General features: G+C 38.4%; 1 protein-coding gene and 1 pseudogene across 1 annotated transcript in view; both read right to left on the reverse strand.

Moving 5' to 3' along the window:
• The window catches only part of LOC103178185 (zeta-sarcoglycan), a 396,797-nt gene that overhangs the window by 322,556 nt on the left and 60,185 nt on the right, over positions 1-14,056 (reverse strand). The gene's annotated exons all lie outside the window — the stretch shown is intronic.
• Positions 12,887-13,036, reverse strand: LOC121850751 (annotated as a pseudogene).

A 14,056-nucleotide genomic window follows, 5' to 3' on the forward strand; every position in this document is an offset into this window, starting at 1 on the left:
GGTTCATTATCATGTTAAAGCAAGGCAGCAGGAAGTATTCAGGAGGAAAAATGTTATGGCATAGAATGGGAAGAATATAATAATAATAATCCTTGTATTTAACATAGTGTTTTATCACATCATTGAGACGTGTCAAAGTGTTTCACAGAATATACTGTAAAGTGAATTGACTTTTTTTATTATGTTTATATCCTTAAAAACTATTATATTTCTATTATATATCATGTTATGGTTATTAAAGCTATGTCGGGTTATCCTTGCAGCATATTTTCTCAAAGGAATATATTATTTGTTACTCTATGTATTACCTATTACCCTTTAATACAATAGACTCATGGAATATGTTACCAGGCTTAGCCATTGTAGGGAATAGTAAAATACATTCAAACAACATGATAGGTTTCTTGGGAGAGAAATGTTTGAGGGATATGCTGACAAGAGAGATAGATGGCTGGGAATTAAAAAGAAACAGGTTTGTTGGGATATTACTGTCAATCTGGGCTTTGTGCTTTGAAATCTCTACCAGTCAACCCCCAAACCTGCTTCTCTCCACAGACAGCATTTTCACCATTAGCTTCATACTGTATTCCTTCATCACGTTGAAGAGAAATAAAAAACATAGCAAGCTCAAAAATGAAGTGACTGAATAGAAGGTTAAAACTAGCCTGAAGGCCAAACAGCAATATTTTGAAAGATACGAGGAAATAAAAAGTAGTGAGAATGAAGGAGTAGTTTAAAAGACAGATGAGGTTAATTAAAAAGAGTTTTAGAGGACTAAAGAGAGTAATAAAAAGCAGATTGCTGACAACAGCAAGTGGAATCTAAAGACTTATTTTAGCTATAGTAACTATAAACAAGTATAAAAGTTCATTACAGGATAGCTTAGGAAGAGATTGTATAGAAGAAGAGAAGAAACCTATGTTAAAAAATATTTTAAATGAGTTTTCACATCTGAACATCTGAAGATTGTGGCCAAATTCTCGAATTCTAGTGCTCCAAGACACAACTTCGGATGAAGGAAGCTATACCATGAAAGTTTTTGTTGTAGATCCGGTCAATTCAGCTGAGAAATCTTAAATACAAGTAAATATCAATAGAAATTACAAAGAAATTAAAATAATTGAATATATAGAAAGTAAAAAGGACAGACGGAATACAATGTATGATCCTCAAGGAAATGTGACAGGGAAGTAGGCAAGGTTCTGGGCAATATTGTTGAGAACTCTATAAATAATAGAGCTATATTTGAAGATTGGATCATAACAAATGCTGCTCTGCATTCCAAAGGAAAGTGAAACACGAGTCTGGAAATTATGGAGCATTTACAACAACAACTTGCATTCATACAGAGCCCTTCTATCAGGGTAGATTATTGGAGTGCATTTAGTCTAATAAACGTGATGGTAAAATACTTGACAGTATTATATAATAATAATAGCAATAAATAACAATAGTAATCATTGCATGTGATTTAGTACTTCATCACATCGTTGTAGCATCTCAAAGTGTTTCAAAGGATCTATAATAATGTGCAATGACTGTGTAGGTGAACATAGCAGTCAATTTGTGCACAGCAATGACAAACAACCATGAAATGACCAACCAATTTTTTTACCTGGGGGATTCTTTTCAAATAGTGCCATGGGATCTTTAACGTTCACTTGAGCAATCAGGCAGGACCTCAGTTTAACGTCTCATCGAAGAACAGTCCCTCCGATAATCCAACACTCCCCCAGCACTGCAATTGAGTGTCAGCCTTGACAGTAAGCTTAAAACACAAAATATTGCACATGCTGGAATCTGGAATCTTCGTTCTGACGAAGGGTCGTGGACCCGAAACGTTGACTCACTTTCCTTTCTCCGTAGATGCTGCCTGACCTGCTGAGTTTTCCCAGTTCTCTCTGTTTTTGTTTCAGTAAGTTTTAAGTCCTCTTGTATGAACACTATGCTATAATTAGGAGCAGTGATTATGGATTTAGAAGCAAAAGGCCATGTATGCCTCACAAATCTACTCAAATTCTGAGGAAGGAACTAAATTCTAATAGCACAAATGAGAGTTATCTGGAGGATTAAATTCTACATGTGCAACTTTTATCATAGATATCAAAATGCTCCAAGACATTATCCTATGTAAAAGGCACTATATAAAGGCACGTTGTCGTTGTTTTAGATAAGTCTCAGATAACAGTCATAGAAAAACTGATACATGAATTAAATAGATTCAAAACCATCTTAGCAATAAGAAGCAGAAGATGATAATAATAAATGAGAAAAAACTGTCTGAGGAAAATAATTAATAGAGATACATAGGGCCTGTTGAGGATTCCCTACTATTTAACACTATTCATAAATAGCTCAGTGGTAAATACTTCATGCATCACTTAAATCTGCTTGTGATAATAAGTTATGTTGGCTCATGGATGAACAATATGAGCATTAAAATATCCAGGCAGATTTGAGCCCATCGGGGTTGAGCAGAGGAATAACACGCAGAAGAATAACACCCAGAATGTACATAAATGTAATGCATACAAAGATTTGTGTACAAAATGACTATTGATCATTCATTTGAGGTTACTGTCAATGAGGCTAATCAAATGCTAGGTTAGATCTTATATGATAATAATAATTATACTTGTATTTAGTTTTAATTGTAATAATTATATTTTGCATTTTAATAATCATACGCCTGAAGATCTTTTTCTTCAACAGTGTTTCCTGTCATCTCTTCACTATCCCCCGACTCAGTGTCAGGTTCTGAGACTCTACCCCAAGTGAAGGGCGCTAGTTTTTGTATTTTGATATAGATCACAGCTGCAGCTATATATAGAGTTACAATATGTCATGTATATATGTATATATAATATATACACATATATATTGGAGAGCGAGTACAGAAAGTAATCAGGATGATTCCAAGATTTACCATGTCTAAGGATGCAATAATGCTGTATGACTGGCTGTCGATTACATAGATCCTAATACTACCAAATTTGTTCTAAGAATTTGCCTGTGACAATGGTCACATCACTTCTCAGGTATATTCTGTGAAATGCTTGGAGATATCCTCCTGACGCAAAGGGCATTATATTAGTTGCAAAGATTAGTAGTAATAATAATAATATTAATAATATAAATAAATGTGCTGCATAAATGAAGTGCCAAACAGCATGAATCATGCTGGAAATACTCTTGAAATCCCCCAAAGGAGGTGATGTCAGAAGTGATGTGAGTTACACCAGTTTGGTATAAATGCAGCTGACTTCAATTGCACCAGGATTGCTTCCCCAGTTCAATTTTCAGCAGCTCGTGGAGCATCCCATATATGGTGCGGAAACTGTGTCAATTAATCATTGTTAACATTAGCTGGCCAGATCTTCAACATTGTTATTAACTGAAATACCCAATTAAAGGCAGAAACCCCAAAATTATGCAGGGGGGTTGTTCTCTGCCTAATGACAATTTTGCAGTATAAACCTGGCTTCCCCCTGCATGTCACTAAACAGCTGAGAGTGAACAGCTTCACTCCCAGTATTCTAAGCACTCTGTAATTTTGAAAGAGAAGCTCACCAAACTGAACTTTATCTCATAGGGATAAAGAATGTTTTGGGGAAGAGAGAAACATGATCCAGATCACCCCTCAACCTTCTTTGTTCCAGCAGAAAAAGTCGCAGTTCCTCAAGTCTCCTGTTATAGAGCAAACCATCATCCCCGGTATCATCCAAGTAAATCTCCTCTGCACCCCCTCTTTCACCTTGATGTCTTTCCTAAAGTGGGGTGACCAATATTGGACACAAAATTCTAACTGGAATGGGAGGGAAGAAAAAACATCTCTCTCTGATTTAGGCTTGGAAAATGTAACCTGCTTCTAATCGCATAAATCTTTGCTGAAGGATATATTTGTAGATGTCCGATAAGAGCAGGAATGGCTCAGCTTGCTGTTCCCTGCAGTCAAACAGCTTACACATAAATAGTGGTTAAGATATTGGAGGGTACCATGGAATTGTAGTACAGTGGAAGAGAATAAAAGAGAATCAAACATTTTCAGCAGGGGGGAAAAAATACAGAATAAAGCAAAACCCATAATTAGTAAATTAAAATAAATATAATAATAATCCTTGCATCCAGTTGCACACAGCACAATCATGCACAGCTGAAAACAACGTGCTAGATAACTTGTGAAACACAGCCATGTGGTACAACTTTATTTTTGGGGAATTGTCAACTAGGACACCAGAAAAAACTCCCTTCTCTTTTCGAATAGTGCCAGGGAATCATTAATGTCCACCTGAACATGCAGCAGGACCTCGCTTTTAAAAAAGGACTCTTTTGGATATTATTTCTTTCAGACTGACATTTATTTTCATATGCTGCCGTTTCTAGTTTAAATTTTAAGATGGCTGTCTGATTCTGATTCAATAGAACATAAAGAATGTGCCCAATGCAATGGATGACTGATTTGCTTGGATATCTGATATCTATTATTATAGAAGTATGCTTCCAAAAGTATTGTATGGTATCTATTGATCAGACAGGTACATGGACTAGTGGTTCATGATTGATTAGCTGAAATAATCCAATTGTTGTAGTTTTCTTTATTTTACTAATACTCAAATTCTGATTCAGGCAATATACCTATCTGGATGGCATCAAAAGCATTGGAGTTTCCTTTTATAGTTTACCACACTTTTGATACTCAGCTATTTTAATCTCAATCTTGTTCTGCGTCTTGCTGTGCGTCAATTACTCCTTGAAAAATAACTAGATGAGCACCTGCTTGAGAACAACATTGTATTATATCGGGTAGAATTGAAGAAAATATCGAAGAAAATTAATCCCATTCATTAAACATCATATTTTCACATTTATTTTGATTTAGTGTATGTGTCAGTCTAGCTCAGTGGTAGCAATCTCACCTCTGAGTCAGAAGGCTTTGGATTGAAACCTCATATCAGGACTTGGAAACACATAGTCTAAGATGACACACCAATGCAGTGCTGGGGGTGTGTTGCATTGTCGGAGGTGGCATCCTTCAGAGGAGACATTAAACCAAGGTTCCATCTGCCTGTTCAGGTGGACTTTAAAGATCCCACAGCACTGATCGAAAAGAAAAGGGAGTTGCTCTGGTGTCCTGGCTAATAAATTCCACATGTAAAATTGGTCACTCCCACACACAGCCATAAAATATAGCTGTTTGTGAGAAATTGCTATGCACAATAGTGCTGTCGTGTTTTGCCCACAAAATACAGTCATCCACTTCACAGTATATCCTGTGAAGCTCTTTGAGACATCTGAATAATATAAGTCGCTATATCAAACACAAGGATTATTCAGGATTATTATACTGTTTAGAACTACAAAAATGTGTGTCTGCTTGGCTCTGAGATTGCCATTGACATCACTGATGTCATTTCCTGTATGTTGGAGAGGCAATGTCACCAACATTACTTCCTGAATGGAGGAAGTAACAGTAGAGATGCACACAGCACAGTAGGTGTCGTCTACAGAAACCTTGTGGCCCAGAAGTTGCCCACTTTTGTAGTCGAAAAGGTAATTAAAAATCAATAAAAACATCAAGGCAAAATAAACATTGATATTATCCATTAATTTTTTTTAAATCTACATCAAAAAGTCTCGATATAGATATATAGACTGGGATGAACATATACTCCAAAAGACACAATGTGTTTGTGCTGCTAGTGGCATAGGATGTGAAATATTTTCTGTGGTCAAGGAGGTCAGGCTTTAATAGAGTAGAGGGGTGGCATCAATATGGGACCACAAGACAGGTTTGAATGAAGACCCTGTGGCCCATTTGATCTCATCCTTCTTGAATACCGACCGAACCATCCTACCATCACAGCATCAAGCTGATTTTTACATTAGTCCAGAATCTCAGCTCCTGCCGCCCTTCATGGTAGCCTGTTCCTGTAATTATTTACCCTTTGGATAAAGATATATATCCTGGTGTCTGTCTTTAAATTGCACTGTTAAATTCCAAATCCAACACCTATATCCCCATGTTCTGCTTTCTCACAAAAGTATTGTTCTGATTTACTTCCCTCAATTCCTCTTAAATTCTTGTATACCTCTATAAGGTCTCCTCTGAGATGTATCTTTTCATAACCGAAGAACCCTAACTTGTCAATTGTTGCTCATAGCTCATTCCTCTAACACCAGCCATCATCTTTGTCGCTTTCCTTTACAGTAGCCTTGGGCCCTGTGCAGCCCCCATCCCAAGCTGTAAAATGCAGGGACATGAATATTCTGGAGATTTCTTTTGGGACCAGTAAATATCTATGAGGAAAGTCCAGGAGGAGGTGGAATGAATGGGCAGCGTGAGTTTCATGATGGGCAGTTTCACGTGGGTGTGGAAAGAGCAGGTTTTGCAGAACAAATGGCCTTTTCCTATTTCACGCTTTCATACTTTGCAAGGCACAAAGGTCTAAATAGGTGAACAGAAACTCTCTTCAGCTGTGATCCCCAATATACCCCAGAATGATTGTCTTTTAGTCACATTGCTTTGGGATATTTTTGCCAGACTCCACAAGTGATACACAGTATTGAGAAGCTGCTGAGCATGCTTGCTCTACCATCCGTTGTGCAGTTTTGGAAATTGTATTAATATCTTTGTTTTTCCTTGGTTATTTTGGTCCAATTTTAAACTATTTATATAGGAACCTCTTCTAGACACTAGATTTCCATCAGGTGTTCTTATATATGGTGGATAAAAATCTCATCATTGTTCCTGAGTCCATTTGATCCCCGTGCTGTCACATTTAGTCTGCTGTGATATTGCCTTTCAGGTTTTATCTGTAATAGATGCTTGTACTGCAAAATGCCGCAGTTTTTCATTTTTAAGCATTTGTACTTGACAAAAAGCCATTATCAGATTTGAAAATAAGTTTGTCAAAACAAATAAGCATGTACTCTCTATTAATATAAATCCAAATAATGATTTGCCTTTGTCCCAAAACAATATGCAATGTTTGATGATGTATCACACCAGTGTAAGTGTTTACCAGAGCAATTTGACGAGAAATGCATTTTATATTTTAAGATTCATTCTATTGTGACAATTTTTTAGAATAATAAGAAAACTGTATTATCCTGTACTAAAGCTAGAGTGATACAACCCTGAAGGAGATTGCAGGTCCTAAAATGTCATTTGCAATGAACGTCATTTTCAGCTGTTTTGAGTGCTGAAAAGAACTTGCTAGATAACTTGTGAAATGGGTCAGTTTTTGCCTTTCAGGAACTGTAACACTTTGCATTTAACCCTTCCCCATTTTAAAGGTCAGCTCTTACAATAAAAAAGCCTAAAAGCACATTTGGTCACAATTATTTGGCTTATGTACTAAACCAGAAGGGGCTGCTTTAACTGCTCCAACTTAAGAGTTATTTTGCCAGAAGGAAGAAGAACCAAAACAACTTCAAGGGCTAAAGTTGCAATAAAAATAAATATTTCAGGCTGCAAACATGACTGCTGCAGCAGTTTGTAAGGTGGATGCTATAATCTTCAGAGAAACCTCTGGGCCACAATTTAGGAGGGTTCAAGAAGTGCCAAAAACTATTATCGCCTGAAACATAAAAATCCCATTTTTTTGATCGAGAGCATTGTACTGGTTGATTGAGATATTTAATTTAATATCTAATTTAATGATATACATAGATTATGCAGATGTACATTTTGTTATAGGAATATAAGCAATTTGCTGCACAGTATTCACCCATCTAGTTTGATTAAAGGAATATTCCCGCAGAACACTCCAATAATGACCTTGTCTTCAATGTGATTTATTCACAAGATTGGTTTTCTGTTTCTTGTCAATTTATACATTTATGGGTGGCCTTCTGATCAGAGCAACTACATTTGTTAATTTCTAGGTTATATCAAGGTTGAGCATGATAACTTCAGGGATTGTATGATCAGAAAATCTATGAAATCATGATAATCATTTAGAATTATTTTAGTTACAAAAAATGTTGCTAGTTTTAAATTGTTATTATCACAAGATCAGTTCAGAAGTTCCTTCCACTCATTTAATACCTGTCCTAATATTCTTCTAATACATGAGCAACAAATCTGTTATGGAGCCAAGCTTGTTTTAAAGAATTCTGAAGCCCTGTGTAATTAGTATTCCTTTAAAGTAATTTGCAAGTGCTGAAATTCTTTCAACTACAAAACAACAGAATTATCCTCAGTGTGATTAATTTATGGAAGTACATTTGCTGAAACAAATCAACATTTTAAAAGCGTTCCCCGTTACATGGTGCCTGTATTTTTAGAATTATTACTGTAGAGCCATTTGTAGTGAATTTTTTATTACTGATCGTGAATCAAATTACACCAATCTTTGGAATATCGGGGTCATTCCACATTAACACTCGTCTCTTACCCAAGACCAGGGCATTTACCAATGGACATGTGACAATGTGAATATGACTGGTCCAGTGGTCAAGTGAATAGATGTTTTTTGCTCAATTTTTTATATAGTGAATGACTATTCATTTATTATCTTATGTTCCATTGGATGTTATTTAGCATTATTGTTATGAATGACTTATTGGTTTTTGATCCTACTGGTCAGTGGGGTTCTACAACTTTAAATTCTAGAAGTGGGAAGTTTCTTATCTGTTGAATATTGGCTCATAAATTAAGGAATTATTCCTGGAAGATAAACGATATAGAAAGAAATGGATGCATTGTAGTACCTTGGCAGCATCTCGGAGATACCCACTGTTTGTTAAGTAACCAGTCGATCAAAAGTTGTGGTAACCATTGTTTCACATTTCCCAAGCTGAAAATGAGCTTCTTCATCTTATAAGAAATACAATTTACGCGATTCCAGCCAAACCACATTCCGCGGGCCAACTCTGGTCCAAAGGGCCATCTAGAAATGTTCCACTGAACATTCACACTAGCCTAGATACGTCTGTGTTCGATCGGTAGTGCGTTTTCAGTTTTCTCTTGATTGAATATTTCTTGATTTATGACAGAAATCAAAAAATAATCATTCAAGGAAATGTATAGGTTGTAGGTTCAAGCCCCAGCTCGGAAGACATTGACACTCATAGAATAAGCTGACACCAGTGCAATGCTGTCAGAGGTGCATTATCAGCGGTGCTGTCATTCAGTGAAACTTTAAACCAACTTTAAAAGTCTGCCAGTTCAAATGGACATTAAAGATCCCATGACACTATTCAACAACAACAACAACAAAATTACATTTATAGAGCACCTTTCACATTGAGAGAACGTCCCAAAGCGCTGAACAGTCAGGTGTCGGGGCCTGAGCATGGGGGAGGGGTGGTGTAGGGGTGAGGGAAGGCAGAGAGGTGGGAGGGAGACCAAAGGCCCAGTCGAAGAGAAGGGACTTGAGATTAGCCTTGAAGGAGACAAGGGAGGAAGTGAGGTGAAGGGACCGTGGGATGGAGTTCCAGAGTGTGGAGGCAGAAAGGCTGAAAGCCCGGCCACCGATGGTAGGGCGGGTCGGGCGGAAGACATGGAGCAGGCCGGAGCCCGCTGAACAGAAAGAGTGGGCAGGTTGGTAGGGAGTCAGCAGATCAGAGAGGTAGGAAGGGGCAAGGCTATGGATAGCCTTAAAGGTGAAAATGAGGATCTTAAACTTGATCCTCTGCGGGATGGGGAGCCAGTAGATTCGGGCGAGGGTGGAGTGATGGGGTCGCGGAGCCTGGTGCGTGAGAGTACACAAGCTGCGGAGTTTTGGATGATCTGCAGCTTGTGAAGGGAAGAGTTGGGAAGGCCGATGAGGAGGGAGTTCCCGTAATCGAGCCTTGAGGTGACGAATGCGTGGGTGAGGGTTTTGGCAGCCTGAGGGGTGAGGCAGTGGCGGAGTCTGGCAATGTTGCGGAGGTAATGGTAGGTAGTGCCGGTCATGGTGCCGATGTGGGGAAAAAAGGACAGTTCAGGGTCAAACAAGATACCCAGGTTCCTGACTGGTTTAGTGAGGTTGAGTGTGCAGCCGTGGAGGCTGATGCTGCCAGCGCCCGAGGTGTGGAGGCGCTGGCGCGAGCCAATCAGGAGGGCCTCGGTCTTGCTGAAGTTGAGCTGGAGAAAGTTGTTCCTCCTCCAAGACTTGATATCGGACAGGCAGTCGGTCAGGACCTCAGTAGCCCTGGAATTCAGGGTGGAGGCAGAGAGGTAGAGTTGGGTGTCATCCGCATATATGTGGAAATTTACCCCATGTCTGCGGATGATGTCACCAAGGGGGAGTATGTATAGGGTGTAAAGGAGGGGACCAAGGACAGAGCCCTGAGGAACACCACACGAGACAGTGCGGGGACTGGAGGAGAAGCCGTTTGCTGCAACGAAGTGGAGGCGGTGTGAAAGGTAGGACCTGAACCAGTCAAGGAAAGAAGCTTGAAGGCTGAGGTGGGAGGAGAGGCGGTGGAGGAGGATTGAATGGTCAACGGTGTCAAAGGCGGCGGAGAGGTCGAGGAGGGCGAGGATGCAGAGGGATCCCTGGTCACACATGGTCAGGATGTCATTTGTGACCTTGACCAGAGCAGTTTCCTTCTCCCTTCTCAAAAAGAGAAAGGAGTTTCACCCGGTGTTCTGGCCAACAAATCCCCCAAAATAAAAGTGGTTGTTCTCTTCATGGTTGTTTATGGGAAAATTGTTGTGCACAAATGGCCTCCACTTTCATCTAAAATACACAATCACTACATTTTACAGCAGAGTCTCTCAAGCACTTTGACATTTTTGATGACATGAAATGCGTTATATCAAATGTAAGTATTGTTATTATTACTATTATCCCAGTTCATGCACACATCCACCACAACTGTTCAAGGGAATAACACAGAGTCACAACCATTCGCATCCAATGCAGATGAGCATTTATTGAGCAGAAAAAATGTCACACCTCCATTGGCCAAAAGCCTAATCACGTCATAGGCATCAGTGATCCATATCCCAAACAGAGCAATAGATACTGTGAACAGTGGGCCCAGCTTCAAAATGTAAATGATGTAGTATAAGCAGAAGCATCATATGAACAATATTACATTACAGCCAGATTTCACATTATTGTGGACGAGAGGTCAGATAGGATGTACTTATCCATTTCATGCAGCTTTTCTCTTTCAATGCCAGTTCCAAGCTTGTTTTATTGGCCTTGAGCTAAATTGCTGTTTGCAGACCTATTTCTGGTGTCTGAAAATCTTGTTGGAAACTTGTAACCACCTGTTGCAACAGAAGAATGTCAATCTACACAGTACTGAAATGTCCAGGTATCTTTCTATTGCCAGGAAAACATCTGACACCTTGAAATTCATCTGTTGCCTCTTCTCAGGGATACCTGAAGACTGGCAGTCAAACTCAGCAACATTAGCATTAACTCGGATGGGTGACATGCAAAATCAGCTGGACAATACTGGCATAAAGGTCAATATCTGCAGAACCCACTTTACAAGGCGACAACAGTAGATAATCACAAACCAGTCAAGCAATATGTCAAACTTATTCAAAGAGTGAAGAATGAGTCTATTTTACAGAGTGATCACAGTGTGTGTGTGTATACTAATCATTGAGGCAAGTTAGAGAATCTTGGAAATATTGGGCTAACACATTTTGATCAACTATATATAAAATCAACGGTGTGAAACTTTCAACCTTCTGTTAGATGTTCAGAATGAGCCTGAAAAGTGCTGATACAGCTTGACCTACTTGTTAGCTATTCAAAGGAGAAATTAATCAATGAAGAATCCAGGATCTAAACAAATATAAAAATAGAAAGAAAATCGACTTAAGGGTTTCACGAGTAGCAATTTCTCAATAATGAAAACACTAATACCTCACACCAACTTGCAGTAACCTATTTTTGGAGTGGAGTTTCCATGGGTCTATTTGATCTGTCTGATAAAGAATGCAAATGGGTCTCCTTCTGGTAATAGAAAGTACACCGCATACATCAATATGGGAACTCTGGCCTGAAAGTAACATATTGCATTAAAAATCACCAAAATTGTTTTACTCGGTACTATAAACAGAAGAGACACCAGAGATTGAAATCCTTGATGAATAGAAGAGTCAGTCTTGGATTCAGTCTGTAATCTGTTCAAAATTATAGTTTCCGCATGATATTCATTTTCACATCTAATTCTTATCATTTCACTTGCAATGCTTACCTAATAAAGCATCAACAGAATATGTGATGAGTATTCTGAGTTATCTATTTAATCTATTTATGGATATCAATCATATCTCATGATTTCACCACATATTTCCGGCAGCTATGAGCAACAAATTTCAAAGACCAATTTTGAATGTTCTGTACTATAACATGTGAATCTGCAATCTCAGTCACGTACATCTTCAGATGGTACCCAGAAGGGATAGATCCAGAATAGTCATTGCTGATGAGGCTAATGCACCCTCAAGGTGGACAGTAGATTGGAATGAAGCGAAGGATTATCCAACCGAGACCCCTCCAATGCTATTTACTTTGATTGCTTTTCATTTCCTCCATCAAATGTTACCTCCTTAAACTTCACTCCCCTCTCTTGAAGGTAGTATTGTTTTTGATCAGTCAGATGTCTTGACACATAAAATCCTTCACTATTGCTAATGAATATTCAAATTGACTCATGTCAGAAGGATGCTTCACAAGGTTTTACTAAGGTGTAGTTACTACATATTTTGTAGATGAACAGTATATACTTTAGATGTGCACTTTAGGTTCTTGCTAAATAAATCTAGGAGAATAGTAGGGTATGTCAATCAATGAATCATAACAATAATCCTTGCATTTGAAATTGAGCTTTTCACGTCTTCTAGACGTCTCAAAGTGCTTCACAGAATATAGTGTAAAGTGAATTGATTGTATATTTGTGAATCATACATTATCCATACTCTGATCCTTGCATTTTCCCCCACTACCACAAATTTTGCAGTCGAGTATCCCGCATTTGGGGACATCGCAGGCATCAGCACACCCGAAGTGCAATGGGTTAGCCTCGTCCTGGGAGAACCACCTTCATGATCATGGTGTCTCCCCTGCCAGGTAAGTATCAAAGTATCATCCTTTGTATATTAAAACTATTTTCTATTAATTCTTAGGAAATCTAGCTCTATGTTTTATATATCTATGGGCATGATAAGCACTTCAATAAAGTAAAGAAACACTTAAATTTTCAGCTACTGGATGTATAGAGAATTATGGATACCCTGGAGTGAATACAAGCCAAAAACCTTATCAAAGGCTTCAGATGAAGTTATAAAGTCTTAGAGCAAAGCTAAACAAGTTTACAGCTGTTATCTGAACCTTTAGATAAGATTACAGCTTAAATCACGCCAAGCTTTTTTCTTAATGTAATAGTTTGTGGGGATATTTTAATCTGTTTGAGTCAATACATTATAGGTTGTCAGCATTTGTAGAGTTGGCCTATCAGCTAATTAATGTGTAATGTATACAGTTAATGATTAATGATAGTGGCCAAGCTGATCAAGTGAAGTAGCACACAGTGGATTGAGCACAGTATTCATACCTTTCTGCCTTTGACTGCCATAAAAATGATTGAAATGTCATAAAAACTTTAAATTACACAATGGTATGACATTGAAAAAGGCCATTTGGTCTAACTAGTCTTTGCTGGTGTTTGTACTCCACACGAGTACCTACCCCTCCTTATTCCCCTCTTCTATACCCCTCTATTCCTTTTCTCCATCAGGTATGCTTTCTCTTCAGTACATTTGATTTAATTTGCTTCAACCAAGGCTTCCAGCAGCAAGTTCCACATCCTCACCACCCTTTGTGAGAGGTAGTTCCTCCTAAACATATGGGGATGAACTACGAAGAATAATAAGATAAGTCAAGGTTCTGCAGTCACAAAAAGATAGTTCAGAATGTAAGTTATAGAGGTATATTAGATACTTAATGGGTACATAATAATAATAATAATAATCCTCGCATTTGATATAGCACTTTTCACGTCTTCTAGACGTCCCAAAGCGCTTCACAGAATATACTGTAAAGTGAATTGACTGTATATTTGTGGGCGAACGCGGCAGCCAATTGCGCAAAGCAGTGTC

This window comes from Callorhinchus milii, unplaced genomic scaffold, assembly GCF_018977255.1.
Source record: "Callorhinchus milii isolate IMCB2004 unplaced genomic scaffold, IMCB_Cmil_1.0 Scaffold1, whole genome shotgun sequence".
Classification (NCBI taxonomy): domain Eukaryota; kingdom Metazoa; phylum Chordata; class Chondrichthyes; order Chimaeriformes; family Callorhinchidae; genus Callorhinchus; species Callorhinchus milii.